The sequence below is a fragment of the Filicampus tigris genome, chromosome 2 (genome assembly GCF_054856515.1).
Source record: "Filicampus tigris isolate MCC_2025a chromosome 2, RoL_Ftig_1.0, whole genome shotgun sequence".
NCBI lineage: Eukaryota > Metazoa > Chordata > Actinopteri > Syngnathiformes > Syngnathidae > Filicampus > Filicampus tigris.
This window is the reverse complement of record NC_141218.1, coordinates 26,289,606-26,307,114: the sequence shown is the minus strand read 5'-3', so window position 1 is coordinate 26,307,114 and position 17,509 is coordinate 26,289,606. Positions and strand designations below refer to the sequence as shown.

Sequence of the window (17,509 nt, the reverse complement as noted above, 5' to 3'; positions counted from 1 at the left end):
TGCGTTGTTGATGACAGCCCACACAATTTATCTAAATTATAAACGCTGGACAATTCATTTCGTGCACCTACAGCTATCATACCATGTCAATTTTCTAATGCCTGTTTTCCAGTGGTGGAAAGGGCACGTACACATTGCAGACCTTTCAGGTGCATATGTACTTTACTTGAGTATGATGACATACAAATAATAAAAGGCATATGCGCTCGCTCAATTGTTCAGCTTGGTCAGTGTCAATGTTAGTTCACTAGACCCCACTTTGGTCAACACTACAAGCCTCCACAATCACTGAAATTTTGCCAACATCTTGAAGCAAAGCAAAGTACCACAGCATTCTCTTTTTTTTCATCCTTTGGTGGGGACTCCAAGTTGCAAGCATTTTTATCTGAAAGGGATGGCCATTTGATTAAGGATAACAAGGAGGACTGCAACCTGTCTTGTCATCTCCATGTTTTTACACACAAATCATCCCAAAAGCTCATATCCCATAAAAAGAGGGTTTTGCACAACATAAGTAATCAAATGAGACTGAAGGGTTCAGGAGGTCAGTAACTGGCACAAGAGAATTTTAACAGTGTTTAGCAAGTCAAAATGTTCCTATTCTTGTCATGTTTGGTCTGTTTTGGTTTTGGGTTTCATGTTGTGCTCATGTGTTTCTGTCCGTCTCGTCATGATTATTGTGTCCACCTGTGTGCCTTCCACTCCCTAGTGTTAGCCAATCAGCTCCCTCCTACCTTGTGTGTCTTGTCCAGGCGTTTCTTGTTGTCTCATCAGTATGCCTGTATATAAATTCCAAGTTTTTGTTCAGTCCTTGTCGGGTCATTGTCAGTGTCTCTGTTTGTCCCTAGTATGTGTCTTAGTGAGTTTTTGACAGTGCGATACCTTGTGGTGTGAGTTCCATTTCATTATATTTCATAGAGTTAAGCTTCCCCGGTCATGTTAAGCTCCGCTACCTCTGTCGCGCTATGCCCCGCTTCACTGTTCACGTCAAGTCCAGCTTCACCGTACACGTTATGTCCCTCTACCCCGGTCACTTCATGTCCAGTTTCCCCAGTCACGTCAAGTCCCGCTTCCTGGGTCTCGTCCAGCCTTGCTCTCCCCGTCGTCACTTACAGACTTGCTTCTCCAGTCACGTATTAAAAAAACCTACACCCTGTCTCACATTCCTGCATTTGGGTCCACCACGCCACTCCGCCACCGATCGTGACAATTCTTGAGGGGAAGAGACAATTATATTATATTCAGTGCAAGCCAAAATCCATCCATTTTCTAGACATTATCCTGACATTATCCCAGCTCCTTTTTGGCAAAATGCACCCTGGACTGGACACCAGTCAACTGCATGAAAAGACAAATACTTTGAAAAAACCTCAACAACCACAATAATAAACCAATTTAGTATTTGTCTTTCTGTACTAATAAAATACAAAGCCCTTGAAGTAATTTAACAGACAAACAAAAAAACGTGCCTTCAGTTATGGTGTACTGTTACATGATGCCTTCACCGGTCTACTCTTGTGATACAGTATATTTGTCTGACTTGGGTGTGTGGAACATGGGCTCAGCTACCCTTAAGTGGCAGTGTGAAGCTGAGAGTGAATGGTTGTCTGTTTCTATTTGTCATGATGCGCATTCTAGAGCTTCGCTACGAAACACCTGGTCGAAAACATTTGACTGAGAAACCAATTCCATTTTTGTAGGAGGAGACCGGGGTTCAGGTATTGAATGCACTCGACTCGTAAGAACGAGTGGGTCTTACCTGCGATGGATGGACATCAAGGGACTCACCGTCTTTTATTACCACCACCGCGCATTTTATCAGCGATTGGGAACTCAAATCATACGTGCTTCAAACCCCTGAATTGCATGAAATCCACACTGGTGCAGACATTGCAAAGGTTTGTTGCATTTAACATTCCTATGTAAAGTTATTCTTTTATTTTACTTTTCTTTTTCCCCTTTAAATCTGCAGGTAGTGGTGCACGAAATATAATTTCTGAATCCAGGCACATTTTTAGGTAGACTATACATCTACTGTAATGTATCTGGATCCACATTGTTTCACTTTGTGCAACCACCTGACGAAATATAATTGAGTAAATTCAACTATCATTTTTGTTCAGTGCATGCAGTTTATTTGCATTTTACAGCAATGTTACATTGCTATTGTCAATATTTATAAACCGAACAGAACAGAACAGAATGGGCATGTTAATGACATGTTGCACTACAATAGTGTTTACTAGAACGCCCAGAATGCAGTCATTTGACTACTTATGATTTACATTTGACGATGTCACTCCGCCATATCACCTGCTATTTTGGCAGGGAATGGCCAATTTACAAATCAAAGTCATCTACTTGATGCCAGGAGAGTTGTTTGTCAAATATCTCCCTGATTTGTCGTTCAATAGTTGTTGCAAAAAAGTTGGAAAACCCTCTGGGTGTTCTATTAAGACACTCATTTTGTTCACAGAACTGTTGCAATAATAAAGTCTCTCTGTAAGGAAGATATGTATTTGTTTCCAAAAAATTGCAATTTAATTTAATGTTGTGTTTCAGTGATGGTACAAAATTTACCATTTTTTTGAAACAATTTTCTTTGAAAAACATACATTTTTCTTTTGAATAGCAGTATCGTATATTATCGTGGATTGATTTCCTGGCCAATATATCGATAATCGCTGTATCGTCATTTCGGGAGATAATCATTATCATGAGCCTTGTATCGCAAATCGTATCGTATCGTTAGGTACCCAGAGGTTCCTACCCCTAATAGGATCCAGTTCAATGGTGAGTCTGAATTGGATAAGCAGACCAGAAAATGGATGCCACATGATTCGGGGTATGGGAAGTGATGTGCACACAAGAACACAGCAACATGCAGTGATTTCAGGTAATGTGTTCATTTAAAGTTGATGTGGCCTCAGCGGTCTATAGCAAGCAGTTCCCGTTTTGTAGTTGCGAATTAATAAGAAGCTTAAAATCAGTTTAAGGATGTAAACAGAACTGAAAGGCTGAGAAGAAAAATATATTTGTGCATACGATTTTTTTCTCCATGTACATACTAATATATTCCAGAGCTGTATATGGTACAGCGAGCATCAGTATTCATACCACAATGCAATGTAAAATGCCTCACTTATTCACCTGTTACCAAGGGTCAGATAACAAGGTCACCCAAGCACAGCCTTCAGAATGAATTAGTGCAGTTTTCCAGGTTTCACGATAGAATTAATTCGAACAAACAACCTTAGTTTTCTCTGTATGGAATGATGCAACTCTGAGCAATAAAGCGACTTAAAAGAGTGCCAATGCAAAAAGGCCTGAGGGAAGTAATTAGAATAATCAAAGATATGAATGTGAGAAAAAGCTAATCATAATTGTTCCGACATTTAAGGATCTAATTGCCGGATTAATTGGACAACAGTTCAACTTTATGTGGCGGGCAATACCTGTGTAAGTTGTGTTTGTGTGTGTTTATGGAATTCTAAGCAAGTCATTGCATTTTTAAGATTGCTTGTTTCTGTAACGCACTGCAAATTTGCATATCCCATAATTCTATGGTTGTCATATATTACATCTAGATTTTAATTTAACATGAATAGAATTGGTTGTTGCATTGTGTCATACTGACACACATAGAGTCCATTTAAAGCACCAGAAAAGGACAATCCTCTGGACACAGTCACTCACAACGGGCTATAAATGTTAGATAAAACATTTGTTTATGAGAAAGATTAGAAAAGTTGCAGATGGATGGGATCTATCTAGAGTGGGCCCAGAAAAAGTTGTTTTAAAAAAAAGGAATTAGAAAACAATTCTCAATGAATGATACATTTTTCTTACCGACATGCTGGGTGCTACTCTGCAATACAATTTTGTCACGATCCAGTTTGGGACTGGACACTTTGGGTGTTATCTTTGTAAAGGCACCATATATATTTTTTAAAATCTTCTATGCCATACTTACCTTCAAGGCCACATACTGAGCAAATTGCTGAGGCAATCGGAATCTTGAGGGAAATATTCTGGCCTGTTGGATTTTCCACAGAACCTAAAGCACCTGCAGAGTTATAAGGGTGCACTGAACATTCCTTCCAAGAGGCAATGCGGTTTTATGGATTGTAAAAGGTAAGTTGAAAGCAAGAGTGGAGAAATAACTACAAACTGTTGCTCCCTTAAAGATTCCACCACTGCTCATGCCAAATACCAGACATTTTTCCCTTATCAAAAACAGCAGCCTTTTAACCACAAAGATCCAATGCAATGTCCTGTGAATTTCCATCAAATCACAATAAGACTTTTGCAAAATGTGCAGGTCCTCTCTTCAGCTGCGTGGCAGAAAAGGCACAGCCAAACAAGCAGGTGTGTTTGCGGTGACTGTCCTCAACCAACACTAGTAAATCGTCGGTCTCACGTATTCCAGACAGTACACTCGTAGCTGTGCATCTTCACTGTCTATGCACACATCATGCCTTTTCATTTCTCACCAAAACCTGGGGACGAATGATTTTAGGAAAAAAATGTATTGCGATTTTTCTGACATATACTGCGATTTCGATTTGATTTGCGATTTTCTCGAAATAAAGCTTCAGTGCAATATTCACAATGTACAGTATCGTTTCCAAACATGATAGAAAATGCCATTATATCATTAAAAACCATGAAAAGGTAGTACTCTAATAAGGTAAGGACACTAAAGAGGTTTTGTGAGTGAGGCAGTCCCTTTTAAAAATGGTTCAAGGCAAGAACTACTTTACTACTTGACATCAAATATAAATATGTGCAATTGTGTATACAAACATTTTTTAACCCAACTAATGTACATGTTCTTTGTACACAAATGTATAAATATTTTACCATATTTTTGCTAGAGACTTAACAGAGTCTGAGGGATCTGCAATATGTCCTCAAATTCGTATTAATTGAATCTTTGGGTAGTAACGGTATGTAAATATTTCCTGTTAAAATGGGTGAGAAAGTATCATATAATGGGTTCACACCGCAGGAAATGCGACCCAGATCGGATTTTTTTGCCCATATGCGACCTGTATCAGATTTTTTTATGACAGTCTGAACGGCTCAATTCAATTTTTTTTCAAATGTGACCTAGGTCGATTTCATATGTGGTCCTAGATCAGACACGTATCCGATTTTTTTCAATGCGGCCGTAGTCTGAACGGCCTGGTCGCATATATCCGACTTTGACGTCATCCTCAGCCCAAAATGCGCTCGGCACAGGCAGAGGGAAAGTGCTGGCACTTGAGGATCGAATCTGCAAAGTTTTTTGTAACACTATTGACTTTATATTTGACTTTAATTTAATCCCACTTGAAACATGAAGCATAAAATGAACATTTATGGCGATCGTAGTAATTCAGCCATGGTTCAGATCAATTAGTTTGTCGAAGCTGGTAGTTGGAAATGCTAATGTAGGCCGTTTAAAATGGTAGTCCGACTGGCCTTTAGGCGATTATCATTTGGTTCGGCTGGACAAAATGGCAGATAAACGGACGGCAGAACGGTAGGCGGAAGACGATAAACAAACAGCGAATTTTTAGTAAAATGTCCAGCTCTGTTTAATATACCGTACGTTTGACGTTGCGCTCTTCGTCATGGCTGATGTCAGTCGTTTCTGTGTTCCGATGTTAGAACATGTGCTAAATTGCTAATGGAGCTGTCGTCTTATTTCATGTCCAAATACACACATTTTCTGTTCATAGCTGCTGGCTCTCCGCCCTAACGCGGTTCTAGCAGACTTCTGTGAAAAGTCGACTGTATGCCTCAGCACTTATTTTGTGTCTTCAGACTCTGCATTTAACATATTGACGATTAGCACAGTTAGCGACTCCTCATTCGCCTCCTCGGTGAAAACGCTACTTATTAGTGAGGCAGTTTATTTGTCACCACGGAGGAGAATATCTGCATCATGCAGCTCATTGCTGCTGCTGTGCACGACCTTACATATAGTCACTGTCCTGTGAAAAAAAATACAACATTTTTAATTTTCACTTTAATGCGATGTCTGTAACGCGGTAACATGATTCATGTAAAAATAAGAAAATGAAAAAAAATGGAGATAAGTGTTTTTCACATGACAGCGACGATATGGTATAAAGTCCGTGCTGCTGCAGCATGAGCTAGGTTAGCGACTAGCATTTAAGCAGCAGCGAGAGAAATGACTTACAGGAGTACGAGCGACAACGTGACGTAGATGCAATGCTTTTTTTTAACCAGTTTGCCGCTGGATAGTGTGACCTACTGATTGGTGAGCATCAGGGATAAGAGATCGCGATTTTGGTCCCAAAAAGGAGAAATCGTTCAGCCCTACCACAACCTCACTGTTATTATCATTGTGTATAGTCTCCAGTGAGGTAGAACTGTGCTACATCATACAGAATCTTGTTTCTCAACAAATGAACCATTAAAAGCACAATTGCAGCTATATCTTTTTTTTCCCCCCCTATTGGAGATTGGATGAGCACAGCAGTGGACAAGTGGGAGTTACTAATGTCTCACAGTGGAGAGGTTAGGAATTCACAGGCCACCCTGTCTGGAATTTCAGGTTTTACCCAGGCTTGCACGGATTTTCTCCAGGTATACTGGCTTCCGCCAACATTCCAAAATCACGCATCTAAATTGTCCGTAGGTGTGAATGTATGCGTGTTGTTATTCTGAATGTGCCCTGCAATTGGCTAGCGAACAGTTTAGATCCCCCATGACCATAACAAGCTCAAACTGTATAGAAAATGGATGGATGGGTACATTTAGATTGTGGATTTTTAAAAGTACTTTAATTAATGACAAAAAAAAAACATAACAGCATCACATACGGTATGTGAACAAGATATTTGTACTGGAAAGTATAGACCATTTGTATGAACGGAACAGAAGAACTACTATATCTTAGTCTTGCAAACTTGGACAGTTAATATTGGGCTGTACAAACTTCAGCAACTTCAGCCTGTGTAAATTCAACACATAATATTGTTTGTTTACTCTGGGACCGTGCAAGTTTACGCTGGGCTGCGGCTGACATTGATTTAGCAGACACATTAGCCACTGGGATGCACCTTAAATAAAAGTGGAGTAATGCCCCGTGTTCAGCAGGCACAAGCAAATGAAGAACTAATAAAACATGAAATACAGTCAGAGGCAGGCAGTCAACAGAAGTTTGCTGCTGTGCCATCAGTATTGCGTTAACTCTTGTCTTCCCTTGCTTGCTGCCACTAAAGACAAAACTCACCTCAATGCAACATAGTCACTTGCAGCTTCTCCCGCCAGTGGTGCGAAGAGCCGTCATGATGGAAGGACAAATTCATCAATCCTGTAGATAGATGAGTACATTCCAAATCAATCCCGTGCCAGATGGCTGACTGAAATATCACAACAGTCAAGTTGTTGCTATTCTGTTAACAGTTTAGAGTGAAAGGTGTGATGAATTGTTGCAATGGGACCCAGACATGGTGACAGAATGAGAGCAGGCTGGACCACTGAGGTTGTTGACACTAAACAAAGTGGCCTGTAGAGACTGGACCTTATACTGTTCCCCAACCACCGAGGGCCATGGAGATACGTTTCTCATGAACTCATATTGTCACCACCACCACCTGCATAGCCGTCAATCAAGAACACACACATGACATGATATATACTTGGATGACAAATGACCGCTGCAAGTGTTGAGAGGAAATGCATCATGTCTTCCTATTTCCTCCCCCACCTCTCAAGGAACAGCTGATCTCGAGTGCATTGTGCAGCAGTGGCCCATCAATAGTCTGTGTTCTTTTCAGAACATCTGAGCACAAAGAAGAAATTGACCGTCTTCTCCACTATTCTGTTCTAGTCTGTTCACCATGAATCTTTTTCCACTGTAATGAGAGCAGAGTGTTATCATAACTATACTCTCCAATCTGCGGAAATCAGGTTTTTTTTTCTTTCTTTTTTCTAATCCATTTCCACAGTCTTCTATCAGAGCAGCCAAAGTGGTTACTGTTTGTTACGCTTGTTTTCATTTAGTCTGTCAGCATGTTTGCAACAATATAGCCTTCCTTTGTTAAATAAACTTCAGTTTTTGACACTGACTAAACACCTAATTGTAGTTCCCATACACGCTGGCACAAATAATAAACGAAAAAAGGACCACCAATAGGTACTTTATTTCTGTTTCATTTCTTGTTCTTGTGGCTTCATTTAACCCACATAAATAATGAAAATATTCCATGACCTTTGAATTAATTGTGAATGCTTGTGCATGCGACTGTACACATTTTGTGCGCTGAGCCGAGGGAAGGCAGAGAACTTCTTATTATTGTCATGCTACCTTGTTCACCCTCCAGCTTCACAATTGACAGCTTGGAGCCAAGCGCAATGTTCGTGATGAACACTAACCAGTTTTGGACAGGTTGTTGTTACTGGCAAATAATTGAAATTATGAAAGTAAAAATTAAAATAAAAAAAAAACATTCAGGCAGGACAAATATATATTCCTGAAATAATTTGAACGGGATACTGAAAGTAAAACTACTTTGTAGTAAAATATAGTATGTACTTACTTGACCTTGTACTTCTGCTACATATTTTATATCTAATACAATTGAAAATCAGGAGGCCTCTTTTCATAACGAAACCCCAACCGTTTTAAAAATGTTTTAAATAGGGATTGTAAATGTCACTCGCTTAACAGGCACAAGTAAATAAAATTACACATTGACATAGAGGACCCTAATTCCCAAGGGATGAAAGAAGATTGAGTGAGACGTGGCACAAAGCCTGTGACAAGCATTACACGCCAATGTCTCATGACAACAAATTAATATGCGCAAGTTCACATGACAAGCGATTGCTTTTGGCATGTCTAGAGCCTTTTAAAAGAGTCCGGAAACAAACAATCCTATGAAAACTTGCTTCCATAACACTGCGTTCATGTTATATGCTCGAGCAGCAACTCTGCTTTGGAGCATGCCCCTTGCTGTCAGCTGTCATAAACTGTTGGCTTGCACGAGCTGCTTTTATGCTCCAATCATGCAGCAAGAGTTTTACCGCAAAGCCTGCTCAAACCAGTGTAGATCATAATTGATACAGTAGTTGGTTTTGGCTCAAGAATGTAACATTTGTGCTTTTTTTTGATCAGAAGTGGAGTACATATTCTAGAGACATACATCACGGGAAAGATGGTAACCATGCAAGCGTGGCAAAGATTTCTATTTCTGTTCTATTTTGGTCTAGTGTTAGGGGAAAAATGTTCTTGCCGTTCTAAATTATTGATAATCAAGTTATATATGATCAATAATTTGCTTGTTAAATAATGTAATGCTGGCGAAACGAAAAATGTGGAACTTGGCAAGGCAACTTCTGCCAAACAAATCATATATGGCATATTATTCTGTGCACAAGAATACCATCATAAAAAACAAAACAAAGACGGTATCCAACCATCCATGCATTTTCTTTTGCTTACGGTGTTGTGAGTAAAAAGTACATACTGTACATGTGTTCTTGCACACAACAGTGAATCAACAGAAGTGGTCACCATCCTTTTTGAAACTGAGACCAACGTCTTAGGTATTGATGTGAAGGGCTACCAGTTTGATACAGACTTCTGAAATAACATATTTTCTGAAATTACCTTTAATAATGAGGTGGGCATTAAGTTTACCGATCCGTCATTTGTCATCCATCAGCAGCTTGGGTACCCGTCCATAATCCGTCAATCCGTCTATTTTTCAAGATGTACCAAACTGTAATCGTCTGTCAGTCCGTTCACCGAGCTACCATCACTAAACATCAAAGGTCCGCCAGTCAATCATCTATCCGGAAACAAAAAAAAGAGGTCCAAAGGATGAAAAATCCATCCATCCATTACTGTATCTGAACTGATTTGATTAAATTGGTAAATGGAGTGCACTATGTACATCATAATGTGTCGGCTTTATGCTCAAACAGCTTTACACTCACATACATTTTACATTTTCATATAGTCTACACTTATTTGCCAATCTATTGAACTGTTAAATTGGAGCCTGCTGCCACTTTAACTCTTAAAAGTTTTACTTTAAAGTTTTGCTTACCTTAACCAGAATCCCATGTCACATTGTTGCCAAAGGTATAATGTCTAGGTGAATTAAAATGCTTCATAGTCCTTGTGAAAACTGAAGTAAAGTACCATTACATGAAAAGAATGCTTTTTTCCCCTTCGAATTTGTCATCTTTTTCTTCTTCTTCTGTCATTTAGTGTTTGGCAAACGACTTATGGTTGCCACCTTCTGGGGGAGCCTGGGGGGCGGCAAAAAACGTGTCACAACCTCCTAACCCCACTCTTTCCAAAAATAAAAATAGAAATGTAAAACAACTCACAAGAACTTCTCTGTAAAACTGTCTTTGTATTTAAAGCTACTGTGTTGCTTCTTAGTCATCCTGAGCAACTGATGATTCTCTCTTTGGGGCATACCCCCACCTGCTGTACATATACCATCAATGAATTCTGGGTCACGTTTCCATCTCTCTTCAGCAAAACGGATGTCCGTCATTAAGGGACTGTGAGGTCTGTTCAGACGTCACCAGGTCATTTATGATTACACTGATGAACAAAAATCAATTTCCCTCTTTCTTTTTTTTTAAGTTTCCTGTCAATTGTCTAACGTCAGCAAAACGGGCATCCATCAGTGACAGACAGACGGACTGGCCTGTCGGTCAGACGGAATGCACACCTGTGTTTATAGCTGTATGTTATTATTAACGATGAATGTTATTCATTTATGTGAATACAGTAGACTGATCACGTCAATATTTTCTCACAAACAAATCAATATCCATCCATCCATTATCTGTACCGCTTATCCTCACAAGGGTCGCGGGGCGTGCTGGAGCCTATCCCAACAGTCTTTGGGCAGTAGGCGGGGGACACCCTGAATTGGTTGCCAGCCAATCACAGGGCACACAGAGACAAACATCCGCACTCACAATCACACCTAGGGGCAATTTAGACAGTCCAATCAACTTACCATGCATGTTTTTTGGAATGTGGGAGGAAACCGGAGTACCCGGAGAAAACCCACGCAGGCACGGGGAGAACATGCAAACTCCACACAGGGAGGCCGGAGCCGGGATCGAACCCACGACCTCTGAACTGTGAGGCGGATGTGCTAACCAGTCGACCACCGTGCCGCCACAAATCAATATACAACACTTAATTTTGATAAATCCCTGCCAAGTTTTTACATTTACAAACAGTTACATTTACAACATTACTAGAAAATGTCCATCACTGGTAAGCTATATTTAGAACAAGCCCGCGGGCTATTCATATGGTCCCTGAGGAATGCCTAGTGACCCCTGATCCACAGCATGTCTGAGAGCAGAGCAGCAACATATTTGTCTTTTCTGACGATGCTTTTGAACCAAAAAAGGAAACAACTTATTAGTAATTTGTATACATTAATAAAGGAACTTCTCACAACACAACAAGAGAGAGTGAATAACTCTCACTGATACTACTTTTAATAACTTTGGCTGAATAAATCTCTGATGTGACTCAGACATCAGGTCGATTATTTATTTTTGTAATGGCACCAGCCAAAGATTTGCGGATCTCCTCCTTTTAGAGCCTCTTTCTAGACAATGAATACATATTTGTCAACCGCATAGTGTGATGCAAAATCCAAACCAGAATTAACATTTATCTAGACTTTGTTCTGTGTGTGGTTGTGACTCTGAGGAAGGTGACCACCTCAATGCATAAAAGGGTTCCAAATCCAAAATGTTATTGATGTGTGAATTATGAATTGATTTGTGTGTGTGATGGTTGAGTTCAAATATAAAATACTGTATAAATCACTAATAACATAATAAAGTTATAAAGTATTGCGATGGTGCTTTTTGCAAATAATTTGAATACACACAGTTGAAAAACCAGATGTGGCTTTTTTCAGTGCTAAGAAACATTTGTGTAAACGTTACATTCTAAATTATACACTTGTTTTCATTATTCTTTAATTAAATACATTTTCGTGAACTATAGCTCATCACAAATGTTGATTTAAAAATAGTAAGTGGTCCACCAGAAAATCAAGATAAACTGGTAATTCAACTGGTAAGTCAATCAAATCGTGAGGTGGTGACAGATTCCCACACCTATATCTGACAAACATCCCTACTGAGATGAACTGATCCTATATCGACAGTCAAAGGTCAAGGTTGCTGTGACTTTTCAGCCAACCCCTTCCTGTGTATGTGACAAATGTTATTATGGTGTTATAATTAGAATTGGTGGTAAAGGTAAAAGACACCACACAAAGTAACATTCATAGTATGATTTAAACAAAAAAACAGAAGCAGGAAAAGCATAAAGTGACAAATATTCTTCATCCAAATCACAAACATAATGAATTCACATCCATTATCTTATACTTTAACTTGGTTACATTGGAGTAGGCTACATTTTACTGTAGCTTTTACTTAAATTCCTTGTCCGCTAGTATTTACAACATATATTATTGCCTCTGGTCAGATAGGTTGTAAACTGACTGGTGGCTTCTGGATGGAGACATTTAACCTTCAGGCTGTAAATCGCAGCATATGTGGTGACCGCCAGTAAAATTAAGTACATCTGCTATGTCTAATATCCAGTGCAATAACTGAAGGGGGAAAAAAAGATTGATAGTGTCAGAATGGTATTCAGAAATCAAAGTTTTTGTGCGTATGTAGTTTACATTGTTACCAAATAATGAGTAATCAACTCCCTGTTGTTGATTTGAGCACTTGTACAATTTTATTACTGTGTATCACATTTAGATTTTAAAATAGAACTAGTTTAAAAACTATACTAGAAAAACGGCTGCAACCCAAACCCCGTAAATGGTTCATGTCAATCATAAGGGCCTTCTTGGTAAACTCATGCAATTAAATTTACCTACTGAGTTTTTCCACTAAGGGTTCGCAGTCGAAACCTGATATTCTAGTGCTGTTGGTTGCTTTCGTAATAGTCTCAACAGAAGGATTCCTTTCCATTTAGAAAGCTCCAGTGTATAGGAATTCAGCAGTTCTGCAGCTCGCAGATCATCGGGTGGCAAAAAGGAGGCTGCACAGTGAGACTGTGTTTTATTTGTGCATGGTGTGAGTGTACTTACACAATCTCACACTGAAATACATCTTACAATTGCCATTAAAAGGTCATCACCTGTACCAACAGTTATGCAGCTGCAACTCATGCTGAACAAGGACACTGACAGATGAGACCGGAGTGCATAGACTTAAGAGGTCAATTGGATCCAACAAGCTACTGAACTGAAACCACATTGGCGCAACGTGTGAAGCACCATTTATTTAGTTAACGAAACATATCTTCCCCACATGCATGTAACGCCACTGCTGCAACACAAGCAAAGGCAAGCAGAGGAAGAAGTGACTGAGACATGAAAAGCGCAAACCAAGAGAAGAGAAATGTGGGTCAGACTGAGAGTCAGGAAACGCTCAATGCAAATCAGAATGTGTAAACATGTACAGGCCTAATCTCATTATCCCCCATTCTCCCGAGCCTGTGATCAGATGCTCGATTGAAGCCGGAGAAGAGGGAGGACAGGGAAAGCGGCAGCAGGAGGGAGGAATGGAAAATATGAGAGGCGTGAAAAGATTCAGAAATTGGGAGTGTCTGAGTTCTACACTGGAAGAGATCAAATAAAGCAGAGACACATGGCAATTTTTAGGCTCTACAACATTGTAAACACAGCTAATTCAAGGCTGCATGTACATTGCTGGGCATTGGTTAAGATCATATCATCATGCCTAATTAAAGGCATATTTTGTTGTCAAGCGCTTAGTGGCTGCCAACTACAACAGCATAAACGGAAACAAAAATTTAGACGATTAAATTGCAACAAATAGGAGTCAGCCTATTTTTTCACATTGTCAAAAGCACTGCAAGTAGCTTGTAACAAGCAATCAAATTATCCATCCATCCATTTTCTAGACCACTTATTCTGTTGAGGGTCATGGGGAGCTGGAACATCTCCAAGATGACTTTGGGCATACGGCAAACTACACCCCGGACTGGTCGCCAGTCAGTAGCAGGGCAGCAACCAACCTAATTATCTGCTCATGTGATGTACACCGACAAATGGGTTGTACGTCGTACTTCTCATCTCTTCTTCATCATGACGCTTCCTCATTATGTCCCGTTTTAGAGCACTTCATCAGGCAGATGTCAGAGTCCAGGGCAGTGTGGATTTGATTGCTTTTTGGCCCGCCTGAGTTTCTCGTAATCACCAACTGTCAGATGTTTTACTACCGAGTACTTCATGTTACTGCAACATCCCAAGGCTAAATCTCCCAGATAAGTCTACGGTACTTAACCTAGCTAGTTGACACATCATATACATGCTGGTTCCCCATGGAGCCACACAATCAATTACAGAAGACTGACTACAAGAGTCATTATAACAGTTTGCACACCATTGAGATAAAACACCCTTAAATCAACCATATCACTGACTTTTGTTAAATTATTTTTATTCTCATTAAAGTTAATATGTGCTTATTGCAAGATATATTTACTGCACAGGGAGACCATCAATTTTATCTGAGAAGCAACCTACATGGATTGGCTTAAAGGAATCCATCATTTAGCCATGACAGGTTACTATGCACTGCTAGTGTGTCTTAAGGTGCATACAACAGAAATCCACCTGAAAGACGATAAACCGCAAAATACAGCTCATTCTGTACAGTCACCATCCACTTCATTAGGCACAATTTAATTAGCAGCGCTCCAATAGAAAAACCTGCCTATACAAAGATAGTAAAGCCTAGTTTTGAGTGGCACTGTCAGAGAATTATTCATTTCATTCTACAGAAATGTAAAAGTACAACAAAAAAATATTATTTGTGAAGGCAGCATTTTTAAATGATCATATTGGATTTAATAGACTTTGCATGTTTTCCAACTGTTCCGGTTGGTGAGGCTTTCTGTGTGTGCAGTGGCTGGCAGATAAAACTGGCCCAGCTGAGTTAATATACATGATGCAGTACATGTTGACTTTGGGCAGACAGTCTGAATTTCATCCCCTGATATAAAGATCTGTAGAATTTGTGGAAGGCGCAAGATGTTGCGTTGTCGAGTGAGACCTCAGCCTGTCTCAATACATCTAAAGATGTGGACTTTCAGAATCTGTTGCAAGTCTCCTGGTGGCCTCTAGTCTGGATGTATGAAGTCAAAAGAAACCGGGGGCAAGGAGGGAAGTGCAAGCTTCTTTGGTCACTGTGAGAGACTTCCACATCAGGGGCAAGGCAACCATAGCAATTCTTTTCAGTCTGTCATCACTGTGTTTTCTCTTTGTCTGTCATTATCTTCATTATGTCTCCTGCTCAGTCTCCTCCCTGCCCTGTATTCTTCCTCTCCTCTCCATCTGCCCGGCCGAGCCTATGAAGAGCAGCTCAGGTAAAGCAGAAGGTCCTTTTGAATGAGCTCCTGCTGCAAGCCTTTCATCTCACGCTGTATGTGGCCATGGGAAGCCGCAGGCTACCTGAGCTGTCAGAAGCCATACACCACAGACAGGTGGAGGGAGGGGACAGGAGGACACAAGTGGAAAGAAAAGGGAATGAAGTCCAATAACTGTGACCAAGAATATATATTTTTTCCTCAAAAAGGGAGGGATCCATTTTAAACAGCACATCTTTGGCAGGACAGACAATAGAAAAAGTGGAACCTCTAAGGTTGACAAATATATTCCATTCAGTGACACTGTCTGACTTTGAACCGGTTGGTATTTCTAAATTACTTAATAATCCCAATAGGAAATGTGGAGTTTCCACTGCATTCATATTTACGGCTGTCTCTTATTAATGTTAAATTACTCAAGACAAAGTCAGTGAGGAAAAGTAAATAAAAGTAGTAGTGGAAGTCTGTGTAAATTCTCAGTCTTGTCATGTTAAAGGGAAAGTCAACCTAAAAAATGTTCTTTACAATAATATGTTCTATGCGCCTTCGCTAGCCTGTACATGGCATTCTGACTAATATTGTGTTTGTACAATCCATCCATTTTTAGCCATCTCCGGGGACGGCTATTTTGCCACTTTATGTCGACTGAAAATTACATCACAGTTGCTCAGAGCTCAAGTAACAACCAATCACAGCTCACCTGTTTTCTGAAGCTGAGCCATGATTGGTCATTACCCTAGCCCTTCGCAACTGTGATGTCATTTCCAGTCGAAAACAAGTGGCAAAATGGCCGCCCCCCCGGGGGGGGACAGAAACAGGTGGATTTTAGCGCTTAATTCAAATTCCAAAAATGCAATAATAATCAGAATTCCTTGTTTAGACTAGTGGGACTGCATAGAAGATTTTTTTTGCAAAGAAAATTCTTGGGTTGACTTCTGCTTTATGAAAGTAGAATGAGGCACTGGACTCTGCTTGGTTATTGACAATATTTCACCTTTAATCTTAAAAGGGTTCTTTAGTTTGTCAGCCATTTACATTGCAGCTAGGCTGGCCGAAGTTCCAGAGGGAATGAACCACTGAAAAAAAAAAAACCCCAAAAACATTATCATGCCAAAAGCCAAAAGGTAAACACAGAATAGTGTTAGCTAACTGTAAATAGCAGTTCAATCTTCTTCGGAACTGAAGAAGCATCTGGATTAAAGGCAGAGCTGGGCATTTTATTAAAATGTCCCGGTCCGTTTATCGCCTTCCGCCTGTAGCTGGGGTACCCTTCCGACATCTTTCTATCCGCATTTTTGCCCGGCCGGAACAAATAGTAATCGCCTATAGGCTAGTCCATCCAGCATTTTAAACAGGCTTCCGTTACCGCTTACATCTACCAACTTTGACCAACTGCCACCCATGACCTCTGCACTGTGACGTGAACATGCTAACCAGTCGACCGCCGTGAGGCCCTGCAACGATTGAAATATTTCGAAATCTCATGTACTCCCTAAATTGACTTCATGTACCCCCACGGGAATGCGCACCGCCATTTGAGAACCACTGATCTAGATCATTCCACTGGCAGTCACTGTCTGTCGCCATAAGTCTGTAAATTTGACAAATGGGCTCGTCTCACTCCTGTCACCTACGTGTGCAAATGCTGCATGCGGGAGTCATAAAGGAATGCTGTAAGGCAGCTCTGTCCTTAGTCAAAACGCCGCTGCTGGCAACACACACATGGCTCATCACTGTGTCACTATGAGTTTAAAGGCGGACAAAATGTTATTTACCTCAAACATGGCCAGCTTTTTCAACAAATAGTAAAAATCGAAGGTCAGCCCTTTATTTGATTGTATCTTTTTTAATGCAAACTGGTTCTACACAACAATGTTTGCCTCCTGTGACAGTGAAACATCCATTATCTGGTTCTCTCACTTTTTTTTAACTCAAACACAACCATGGTCAAGCTTAACTGTAAATATGTATAGCTTGATTTAAACAAGAACATTTTTTGAATGCGGATAAAGTGGTGGAAGATATGCAAACCAAACCATCTGTGTCAACAGTTCTGCTTTTGCAAAGATAAAG

The 17,509-nt window shown here is 40.1% G+C and overlaps 1 protein-coding gene across 3 annotated transcripts in view; it reads right to left on the bottom strand.

Annotated features, from left to right (window-relative positions):
• The window catches only part of mid2 (midline 2), a 131,297-nt gene that overhangs the window by 87,442 nt on the left and 26,346 nt on the right, over positions 1–17,509 (bottom strand). For 2 of the 3 annotated variants that reach the window (XM_086023638.1, XM_086023639.1), the window contains exon 2: positions 7,250–7,330. The exons of the other annotated variant lie outside the window; for it this stretch is intronic. The gene's annotated coding sequence lies outside the window, so the exon portion shown is untranslated. The remainder of the gene's footprint in view (positions 1–7,249; positions 7,331–17,509) is intronic. 3 annotated transcript variants of the gene reach the window in all.